The sequence below is a fragment of the Hylaeus volcanicus genome, chromosome 1 (assembly GCF_026283585.1).
Source record: "Hylaeus volcanicus isolate JK05 chromosome 1, UHH_iyHylVolc1.0_haploid, whole genome shotgun sequence".
NCBI classification, from domain to species: Eukaryota; Metazoa; Arthropoda; class Insecta; order Hymenoptera; family Colletidae; genus Hylaeus; species Hylaeus volcanicus.
In genome coordinates, this window is record NC_071976.1 from 13,692,748 (window position 1) to 13,705,358 (window position 12,611).

General features: G+C 31.2%; 1 protein-coding gene across 2 annotated transcripts in view; it reads left to right on the forward strand.

Annotated features, from left to right (window-relative positions):
* Positions 1-12,611, forward strand: part of LOC128884629 (uncharacterized) — a 77,958-nt gene that overhangs the window by 32,083 nt on the left and 33,264 nt on the right. The window contains exons 1-2 of one of the 2 annotated variants that reach the window (XM_054138132.1): positions 1,268-1,886; positions 2,531-3,350. The exons of the other annotated variant lie outside the window; for it this stretch is intronic. The gene's annotated coding sequence lies outside the window, so the exon portion shown is untranslated. Of the gene's footprint in view, positions 1-1,267; positions 1,887-2,530; positions 3,351-12,611 lie in introns of those variants that run through there. 2 annotated transcript variants of the gene reach the window in all.

Here is a 12,611-nt window from a genome sequence, read left to right on the forward strand (position 1 = left end):
AAGACAAATTGCTAGAATGGTAAACGAATTTCAATGATCAAAACGAGAAAGTCTATTTTTTAGTTCTTTTTGGCGGTAAAATATGTAAGAAATTGCCTTATCCTCAAAAATTCGTAGCTCTCTTAATAATGAGCAATCTGGAGTGACACTTTTTTTTTAACAGACTTCGAAAAGGAGGAAGTTACCCAATTCGATATGTATTTTTTTTTTAAATGCATGTTTACCTCGATTACGTCGAGATGGCTTGACCAATCGGGATGAAACCTGTTGCATCTTGTAGAGCATGTCTCCCCGATGGCCCCGTTATCAAAACATTCTGCGATTGTCATTTCTTACCCGTTTTTTTTTTTTTTTTTACAAAAAACCGTAATTTTTAGGTATCTTTATCGATTATTTTGAGATGGCTTGACCAATCGGAGTGAAACCTCTTGCATCTTGTAAAAAAAAAAAAAAAATACATGTCGAATAGAGTAACTTCCTCCTTTTCGAAGTCGGTTAAAAATCAATGAAATCGATGAAACCTTTTATTGCCGCCGCCGAAAAAAATACATCAAACCCTTCCAAATAGTATACATGTATACATTAAAAGCATTCAATATTGCCGCCCCCACCAAAAACCAACTCAAGCAGGAATTAAAAATTTGTAATTTTGCGTCGCCTCCGAAAAGGTTATTTAATACAATTTAATGTAAATAAAATAGAAATTTAATATATTATTTAATATAAAGGAAATCTCTAAGAAATTAAATACTATCATTTTGAAGGTGAGGTATTAAAGAAAAAAAAATAAATTTGGATAGGATTGATGAATTTTACATGTGTTGCAAAAATAACTTTTGCCATAAATGTTAGATTATTTCAGTACTAATTGTACAGAAACTGTTGGAATATTTACTATAATTCAACATTTAATTTTACTACAAAAATAAATGTACTGAGAATATATGTAAAGTATATATGTAATATATGAATGTTTAGGATGTGTCCTGCCCTCTCAAGTGCCTGAGAGGATCCTTCCTGTAGTTTACTAGAGACTAAACAGAAATTCTGTCTACCTTTTTCTTATAACGTTTGTCACTTAGTCTTGCAGCTTCTCGTAGATCAAAGATTTCAGTTTATTTGTGACATAGTAATAATAAAATCAAAACTTTTAATTAATAAATTTAGCATTTTATTATTTCGTTATACCCCATTTCCAATAGAAACAAAACTTTAGCCTCGTAGGAATTTTGTCGACTATTGGTCTGGCAGTCAACATAATAATGACCGTTATTCTCCCTCTAGTTCGAACAAGTGTTTTCTATGGTTTGTAAACATTATAATCTCACCTCTGCGTGGCTCTGTATTCCCCCGTGCGGACGTAGAAAGCGCGATTGTATACGTATACAGGGAACACGCGGTTAACAGCAGAGACGAAGAACTCCGTATCTTGGAGGTAACAGTCGTATGCATTGCCGAGAGAGCATTGCCAGCTATCAGTATTAGTTCGGCCGTCCTCATGCGCGGACCACGGGGCGTTCCACGCTACTACATTGTTACGACGATTTCATTAAAGAGAAACGAACCTCTGTGTTTACCCTCATAACCACCGTGTTCGCCGAGAGTTTTTCCGTGTATTTCGTTCGAAACGGAGTAACGACGTTAGTGAATTTAATGCGGAGAAAGACCGATAACCAAACTCTCGAAAAAGAGTAACTCTCGAATGAGATTTTCCTAAAAATATCGCACGAAGTCTCATCGCGCGGCGCGCCGTAACAAGTATTAGGGGAATCGAGTACCGAGGAATGGATCGATAAAATAACAACGAATAAACGTCTGGTATCGTCGCGACTTTTGTGTCGGTTTATTATTATTTTTTTTTTTTTTTTAGGTAAACGGGGAAAAAGGTATTCACGATGAAATTATTCGCTCTGTGATTGTTAGTGTTACGTAAAGGAAACAATGTATGGACTGTGCGACGTAAAGATAAATAACCGAATTAAATTAGTTTCACTCGCCGTAACTCTTCCGGGCGCAGCTGTTGTAATCCATTCGAACTAAGTCATTTGCGAAGCCGTATCAAGGAACGACTCGTTTCTTTCTTTTTCTATCATTCTTTGTTTGTCGACAAACAGCGGCATGCGTTTTTTTTTGTATTTTCTTTCATAATGGAAGGTAAACATTCAAGTTTGTAAGACATTGGTAACGAAAACCGGAGATCGGGAAAATTTCATTCGAATAATTAATTACGCATATTTTAAGACTTTTATTCGATCAAACAATTTCATTTAGTTCAAAATATTTCATTGCGCGCTCCAAATTCGATATTTGATTCAACGGATAGTAAAATAAATTTTCATCGTTTATTTCTTATTCGAGATTTTTATCTAAATAAGAATTTTATTTGTCTACTTTATTCAAATAATAATTTGCAAATAAAACGAACCCATACAATGGAGTATTTTAATCTACAGTCCAACTTCTAAATTTGAATAATGAATCAACGTATAGCGTATAAAAAGTTGTTTATCGTTTCCTTGTTATCCGAAAGTTTTATCTAGATAAGAAATTTGCCCACCTTCAAAGGAAACAGTTTGTTTCGACCGGTCATCAAGAACGGACGGAAATCGAGCGCGTGCACGTGGTTACAAAGTAATTGGGAGATTTCGGTTCACATTTTGAGAAATCTTATCTCGACCATATTTCAATGATAAAAGACGGATAAGTCATTGTATATTGAAGATTAGTGGCATCGTGCGTTTCTTGAAATTCCGTGAAATGTGTCGTTTCCTCGCATCTATGTTGGCGACGAGATTTCGCAGGACGTCGAAAAGTCGCTCCACCGGACTCGATCTTAAATAAGGACGAACAATCGATTCCGTACATCTCTGCAACGTTAATCAATCCGTTGGAACCCGAGGGAACGCGAAGTTGTCTGAAAGTATAAGTTGATTGGAAGGATACCGTTTAACGATTCCGAAACAATTGTAGTTGTTGGGTACTCACGAGAAAGTCAAGAGATTTTGTAACGACTACGAAATATCAGAATCTATTGCTTTCGACGATTACGTTTGAAACAAGTGTTTGTGTGAAGATTTTGTAAGAGGCAGCAACGGTCGATCGGAGAATACCGATGAAAAAAAAAATCTGGTAAATTCGAGTGATTTCAATGGCGTGAAATTCATCGCGGTAGGATAACTTCAGTTTTATCAAGCAACGTGAGACTGAATGTTGACATTGTGATTCTCGAACGTGACGCCTGGTAGAACGTGAGTGTTTTGACACGTGAGAAGATCGTTTTGATGGTTTTGTGGACCTTTTGATTATCGTGGTCTTTCTCAGAATTGGAGGAACAGTTCTCGCGCGTCATGGTACGTTTTCGCTCTGTTTATAATTGACGTGCAGTATCGTTATCATTGCCGTTAAAAGTCGCACACGATTTCTTATTACGATAGGGGTTCTACTTTATTAAAGAATTCGAAGTTTGAGATTAATTGATAACGCGCGAGGTGTTGGTAACTACACTGCACTGACATCTTTGTTACATTTTTCGTACTTTTAATTCTTATATGTATTTTAATCTTTAGGCCAATGATGCGCAACTTTGTTCACTGATGGGTCAAATAAAATAACGAAGTATATTTTAGTTGTTAGTTTAGATCGGATTTGAAATACAAGCCACGTATACAATATAGCAGAGAAAAATATTGTTGGATAATACATATATGAAATAAAATTCCGTTTTCTCAGTTTAATTAAAATTCTCTGTTGTAAGAGTTGATATAATATACTAAGAACATAGAAGTGAGAATTCTTAGTTAAAATATGAAATGATCGGAGTATTCTATTAAAACTTTGTATTTCATTGCTGGACTTGTTTTTAACTTTATTTTGTGAACTGGATAAACATAATGGGTCGGATTATGGGCAAATAAAATTGGAAAGTTACGATTAAGAGCAGAAAATTTTAAATAAATTATTGGAATAATTAATAAAATAGTATTAAAATTACTAAAAATATACCATTATGAAATATGTGATATTAACTCTGATGCAATTGTAACGATAAGATTGAATACAATTTGAGATAAAAGAAGTCAATCACTTTAGATGACGATGTCATAGCTACACAAGAATTTTCGTCTTTTGCGTAATAAATATTTTTTATTTATACATACAATGAAATTGAAAAAGCCAACAACTTTGTATATGAATAAAAACAATTTACTAACAAGTAATTTGCTTATGAATCGGTACACAAGTTTATTACTTTTATCATTACTGTCTTTGCAGGGAAAGCAGGGAAAAATATTATATAGAACATATAGAAAATAAAATTCAGTTTTCTCAGTTTGTACACTATTATCTAAAACCATGATTGTGTTCTGGATTCATATTTCTCAGAACATCATTATTGATATTTAATGTCTTCTAATAATTATCAGGTCTTCCCGTGATTATTATTTTTCCTGCGTTTGTGATACTTTTTCTGGCTTCCCTCAAGTTTAATCAATAAATAGATTTTATTCTTTTCAATTTGATGTATACTTGATTTAAATGCATCCTAAAAAGGATCAACGGTCAAAAGTGAAAGGTCGTTCTTGTAATTTGATGCATTTATTTGAATTTCTTGGTAAAGAAGTAGTGACTCCATATTTGGCACAATTATAGAATTATAACGTTAATTTAAGTGTTTTAATTTGATTACTTGAATTTTTGTCTCGATACAAATGAAACATTATGTACAGAAAGTCTTTGGTTAAATTAAACATGAAATTCATGTAATTTATTTGATTTTTAAAAATGTACATGTTGATCGCTAAATAATGAACTAAATTAATTGACCTAAATAGTACCGAAACATGCCTTCTCAATTATTTTAATTAATATATTAGTACTTTCACTTGAAATTGGAAATTCCGAATTTCGAATAGCATAATCGAAGAATCTCGTATCTGAAGAATTATTCAATACATAAATTTGATCACTAATAATGAAATAATTTAACTGACCTAAATAGTTCAGAAATATGATCTTTTAATTCTTTCAATTAATATATTAGTCCATTCACATGAAACTGGTAATTCTATATTTCGAATAACATAATCGAAGAATCTCGTATCTAAAGGTTTAATCGATGGTCAAACAAAAGTTAGATATATTTAATCCAGATGGAGTTTTGATCAAAGATTTAATCTATAACGACTAATTGTAAGTAACGTTTACGATACTCATTTTCCAACTTGAGTATGTATGATCCTCTTAATTGTTTTACACAATTGCACAATGGTTTTCCGCTTCTCTTAATTCCACGCGTTGTACACACGATACTGATACTCTCATTGGATTGATAAGAGCTGATGATTAAACGAAGCACGTGGTACCACGAGTTCGTTCTCCTTGTGCGTTGATAACGAAGGTTCATAGTTTCCTGGTCAATCGTGTTGTCCACTTCTTTAATGAATACCACACTGTCATACGGTGATACCACGTGTTCGCGTCTTCCTGGAACGGGATCGGGAATCATTAAATTTCATAAATGTTTCTATTGGTTGAAACGAACGACACGTTCAGTTGACCAAATTACAAGGCTCGAACGATTACCAGCGATTATAATAGGGACTGATTCTTATAAAACGATCAAGCTATTATCTCTAAGTGTGTCGATAAAATGGCGAAACACGTCGTTCAAAAAACATTGTGTTTGAATTGATGATGTCGCGTTACAGAATGCATTAGTTTGTACGTGAAGGCAACGAGACCATTTCAACGTCAACTTTATTTCGTTCACTCTGGTACTTTTAATTTAAAAATGGAAAATATTTAAAACGTTGTTCGAACACGTGAGCGAGTATTTGTAATGATTATCACAGCAAATTTAGTATGAACGAGTACAGTTTACTTGACATAAATGTTCCCACTTTTCAAAAGGTATACTAAGTAGATACTAAAATATACGATAAAAGCAGAACGTAATTAAAATAAACATTTGAGAACAAAATGCTCGTCTACAGATAAAAATGTCATAACATATCAGTTACAATAAAGGTTTGTTTTGGAAACACTTGCACGAATCAAATTAATATAATATATACACATGACAGTTGAAGCAATTATTAATGTAATTTATAATTATTGTTTAGTAATTAATCCTATTGTCACGCGTATTAAGTAAATTAATTTAAAATACAAAATGGTTTTTAAAGAGGGCCTTCATTATGGTTCACGGATTATTCAACGTGAGAAGTTTTTGACACATAATTAAGCAAATATGAAATTGAGTATATTTATAACTAGTAGTGAATTGATACTAATTAGTTAAAGAGATAGTGTAAGAGTGTAATGGATGAGCGTAAAATGTTGAAGTGTTACAGCTTAAAATACACATTAATCGCTAAACCAAAATAATGAAATAAATTGAGAAACTTACATTCGAATTATGTAATATAATAAGTATTTGTTCTTTTTGTTTAAAAATATGAGAGAAGGAGGAGTTTCTTGGTAAATTCTGTCCGTACAGATACATGAAAATTCCATCGAGTCGAGTCTACCTGAATAGAAAGTCAAGGTCAAGACAAGTTCAACGACCTGTCGTACGAAGCTATTCAAGGCCAAACATATAATAAGGTGATCTTAAAAGTACGTCTTGTTGACGTGTTGAAGATCGAAAGTCTGAGTATTTATGTGATCGATTCTTCTATGTAACTTATTTTTTCAATCACTGTGTTTTACTCGTATCTGTTCGTGATATTAAGTAGTATTCTCAGTGCGTTGTTAAAATTCTGTTGAAAGCTGGTCCAACTCGTTTTAAGATTTACCGTTAGTGACGTATCGTATCTTCGTGGAGTCCAAAATGGAGGATAAAATGGGATTTAGGGCTTCGTGTAAAGAAAAAAACTCGGATAAAGAACATTTTTAGCGCAGTCTGATTTTATTCGGACAACTAGACAAACAAGTTATAACGTAACAGAAGTACCAGAAATACTCAGAAATAATATACACGCTTATACTAAATTTAACACGTATTTTTAACAGTTCTTCATAATTAGTTTTGTTCGTTACATAATTTTTAATACAAGCTACTGACAAATTATTTGCAATTAATCATACGTTAATGTTACTTATTGAAAGAGGTATATATATAAATTAAATATAAAATTAATTTTGAAACTTACAGTCTGATTATGATAATAATAAAAAATGTTTGTTCTTCTCGTTTAAATTCAACTTTTCTTTTTCAGGACAATTTCTAAGATAATTTTGCACTATTCTAAGCACAGCTGATGTTCTCGTAATAGAAATTGATAATAAAGTTTTTTAATCATGTTCACATTAGGAAATATTGGTAAAATATAATTCTTAAATTTCATGTTTCGCAAAATGTGTTAAGCGCGTTAATTCTTATTTAAAATCATTAGCATCAATGCCATCTAAACATTTATTTAATTGATAATAGAGTTATCGAAAGGAAAGACACTTTTATGTTAAGGGGGCATTTCACTGTGAACGCACAAAAAATGCATATTTTCAATAATTTTTTTCTCAGGAACTATTACATAAAACTGAATGAATGTTTTTTCTCCTTAAAGGTATGATTAAGGAAACTAAATACAAAATTTTTTTTTTTGATAAAAAATATTTTGTCATTTATTTACAAAATAATATGCATGTGTGCAAAAAAAAGTTATCCGTTGGCGCAGGTGATTTTGGCTCTCCTGGTAATCTGAAACAGAAAATCGAGAAAGTTTATTAAACTATGTCGTCACACCTATCGTCGGAACCTCCAAGTAGTTGATATTTTAAATTTTACTTACAATTTCACCTGATTTACGGTACAAAAAAGTGTTTTTTTTTCTCTTTCACAAGAAACGCTGCCATTTTGTTTATTTTCGATGAAATAAAGAAGTGGAGGTTCCGACCATAGGTGTGACGACATAGTTTAATAAACTTTTTCGATTTTCTGTTTCAGATTACCAGGAAAGCTAAAATCATCTGAGCCAGCGGATATTTTTTACCAAAAAAAAAATTTTGTATTTAGTTTCCTTAATCATACCTTTAAGGGGAAAAAACATTCATTCAGTTTTATGCAATAGTTCCTGAGAAAAAAATGATTGAAAATATGCTTTTTTTGTGCGTTCACAATGATTTGCCCCCTTAAATTACAGCTTTTTCCTAATAGTTTGATTTTAAAACATTTATTTTCACTTCATTTTAATATGAATAATATTTTCGATTAATTGAATGAAAGATCACTCTTTGATGTTGGACGAAGTAATGGTTTCCACAATTATTTTTTTATTTTTCATTCAATCATAATCTTCTATGACCTGGACAGATTAAAACGTTTCTTTGCAATAAAGGGGCGTACGTCCCTTTTGTGTTATATTCACTCAGACTGCACATATTAATGTATCTTTTCTACCCTCTAAAAAAGTGAACGCTTTAGAGTCTCGTCAACGTTTGTCACATCTCATAGACGCTTTTTGCGAGTATTTTATTTTATTTATATAGTATTCTCACAATTTTCTGTTCCTATATTTTTTATAAGCTCTTGTTATTAATTGTTTTTAATGCATTCAGTGATATCATATTCTCTCACTAAATGAAAATACTTTCAGTATTTTGTCTAATTTTTGTTTTAATAATTAGTTGGTAACTGTCTTAATTTGATGAATTTTAATTATCTCAAATGTATTCCATGATTTGATGTTCTCTCATTGATTACGAATCCTTTCGATGTTTTCTGCTATCCTTATTTTATTAATGAGGTCTGTCTTAATTTGAGGTATCTAAAATTTAGTATATTTCTTACTATACAGATCTAAAGTGCATCAATTTATACACAGTTACGAAGCACAACCTACGAAACACTATTAACAGTAGACTTAAGGAGTTACGCAACGGGTTTTCTTTTTGCCCTATCTTTTAATCACTAATGCAATTAAGGTAATAGTAAGCTTGTCTCGCGACGTTTGGCTTACAACACGGAAAAGAGTTAAAAGCTTTACGAGACGAATTTATCCTGCGAACAATTGACGTACTCGTTGCCAGAGCTCTGCAAAATTTTGTCGACAAAACGCAGCTATTTCGCAGGTTCCTTATTCTACAATTTCTAGGCTCCTATTATTCTACAATTGAGAATTATTAACTTTCCGGGGGGTCTGCTAAAATAATTTATGGGCTCAGCTGAAACTAGTTCATTTAATAATAAAACCAATTCGGTCAATTTGATGTACTTCAAATTTTATTATAAAGTTGTTCAATTATTAACGATGCTTTTATCGCAATTTTAGAGGACAATTATTGTAGTAGAGAATTAATTTGATCGATAAATTAGTTTGTTACTTCTATCTCTAATAAGATGTGATTGTATGTATAACAATTATCCCTTCTGTTTTTTTGTCTTCATTTACTGTGCATAATTGATTCCTTGCGTACTTAGAACATTTAATGACTCGGATAGAAAGTCAGGAAAAGTTTTGTTTTATAAGTGAACACCATGTATACGGTTCCATGTGTAAAATATTTCTCGAAAGGATTTTCACGATTTTGTTTGTCTATAATTAAATAGGAAATAAAATAAAATAGATGAATGAAATATAATAAAACTAAATAAATAAATAAAATAAAATAAAATAAAATAGCAAAATTGGATATATTCCATACCATTAGTTAAAATGTTTATTAACAAATTTTAAGGCTTCTTTTAAGAAAACCTATACGTACCAATACAGATCTACAATTTGTTCAATAATAATATAACGGTGCACATCGCAATCGCGAGAGAAAAGCACGTTCCATAAAATCTTTAAAACCTTATTTACGGTACAAGCCTTTGTGTTATCGCATTATTTGTTCAAGCTCCTTTTCCACGGATAAAACAGTTCTACCTTGATTCTTCAAATACTTTCACGGTATAGATTGCAATTAATATACAACTAAAGAGTGCGTGACATGAATTGCAAATACAAACCGTGTGAAAAACTTTCGAGTTCAAATACATATGTACAGAATTTTTGAATGTATCAAATAAGTAAAAATGAAGTAATTCATTTCAAGTAGCGATTAAATGATCGATAACATCGGTTTTATTACAATTTAATATCACGCCAGCTTACTCACTAAACATTCTTTTGCACTTCGGATATAGTTCTGTTAAAGAAACTATCTTCACGATACAACTAGTTATTTTTAGTGGCGATAAGTTTTAAAACTAGGTCAGGTAGAACATTGCCCATATGAGGATCTATAGTTGTAATTTTTGTATGTTAAGTTCATCTCTGAAGTTGTGTCCACGTACGAAAAATCCTGTAGAATTTGTATCAATTAAACTACGCATTTAATGCATTTATGATGCAAGAAAATATGACAAATATATGTTAAACATAATCAAAAGGTCTCTGTACTTATGCAAAACAAAACATTAATATTATTATATTATTTAAAAAAATATATTTTGCATACACTATGCATAGTTTATGTATGTTTTCTATGTGTATGCCATAAATACATCAAACCCGCAGTCTAATAATAATTTTTTGTTATCATTTTATGAAGTACAGTAGTACTTTTATTATTAGTCCAATTAGCAGTTTCAAAGGCAAGTAGAATCTGTTGTAAAAGAAAATAAATAAAAATATAAAAATCTGATTCAACTGTTTTATTTTTAATTTTCATCTATACATATGTTTTTTTCTTAACGCATCTTTTATCGTAATGTTCTCTTCGTTGTTACACGTTTCCTCTTTTCTCTCATTGAAATGTGGAATTTTATCAATTGAAATAAGATAGCGAAAATAGAATATTATATTAAAATATTTGACATATTTGATAAAGATGTAATAAAGTACTCGAACTATTAATTTATTGTACAAAGCTAAAGTTCATTTTCTTTGTTCTTCGTTTTTGAAAGAAATTGTTTATTAAGAATAATATTTCGTGTGTTTGCACGAATAAAAGCTTCTTTGTTTTATACTTAATATGAAGACTTATTACCAAATATGATCAGATTAAGAAAAAGCTTTGCATATGTATAAAGAGCGACGTCATTTAGCAATAATCACAATTTACAATGTTATATATACGAAAGTAGCTTTATTAATTATCTTATTATGTTCAGTATTTCGATTTAGAAATCTATACCAATTATGTTTACCTTTAATGTTTTCGATTCCGAAAATCTTAACTACTATAGCTGGAAATGTCTTTTACAAACCACAGAAAAATGCAAAAGTTTTTATTCTCTCAACCATACAAAATGCATATTAAAAATTTGTTTCTAGCAAGTGTTCAGTTTTTAATAATCACAATATAGAACAACAAAGATTATCATTCAATCATTATTTCCATTGCAAAAAAGAACTTGTCATTCGTGCCTGTTACAAAATGCATATTACCTAATCGATCGAACACTCAGCTTGTTTAGATAAATGGAATTTTTGTTGTTACTGGTACTTCGTTTGTGTTTCGAGGTCTCGAACAGCTTTCTACCAACGAATTTCCGCGTTGGCGTGGAAGGAAAGCCTTGCGAGGGCATGCTCTTCTTTAATTCAACAAAATAATTGCGAGCTCAGCGATGACCCCGATTCAAACCACAAGGAAGAGTCCGATTACTTATTTTACGAACCTTGTGCTCTCTTAATGAACGACTCGCACGTGAATTAGGAAATTCGTGGCTTGATTGGACCTATGGAATATATGTATAGAACTAGTAAACTCCTTGGAACGATTTCATCTGACTCTATTTTTTCATATATGCGCTGCGCATTTAAGAGAGTACTCTTTTTTTTGCATCGGTTTCAAGGCAATTTTTATGATTTTTTTGTAGCCAGAAAAATTGACATTAACTTTTGAAATTTTGTAAGTTAATTTATACATACGTATACAAGATTCTCCAATATTTCGAACTATCCTGCTCAGTTTGTTTACAAGTTATATATATAATTTGGTGGAAATATTTAAATGATCTTAAGCAATAAGAACATTAACAAAATAAAATATATTTTTTAACCAGAAAAAGAAATCTATTGCTATTCTTCAGGTAATGTATCTAAAAGTAGTGTGTACATATTTCAGAGCAATCGGACCGCACGTTTACTTTCTTTTGGGATTATCTCGAAACTACATTTTTCGAAATGGTACAACGTAAATCTCGTAAACTATCGGTCCGATTGCTCTGAAATTTGTACACACTACTTTTAGATACATTATCTGAAGAGTAGCAATGGATTTTTGCGATTACTTGGTTAGTTTTTTTTTTTTATTGACGATTTTTCTCGTGAAATTTCGGTGAAAAATAAAAAAAAAATATCTTCGGCTCATCATAATTTTCTTAATGGTAAGAAAAAAAAAATCCAATTGCTACTCTCTTGCGACAAACTTCAGAAACCATCTAATATTTTTTTTTTCTTTTTCACATGCAACGTAAAGAATATAATGATGGTACAGCCCACGCGCGTTTCGTGCCGAAGGCCTTCACAAAACTTTTTGAACCGCCACCATTTTTTTTGTTACCTCAAACAATTTTTCATGTGTTCATTAAACCGTTTTTTAGTATGTGTCAAAACATAAAAATATTTTTTTCTATATTTTCGCATTTATGAATTTTGTAAGAATAGTACCCATCTGGCGAG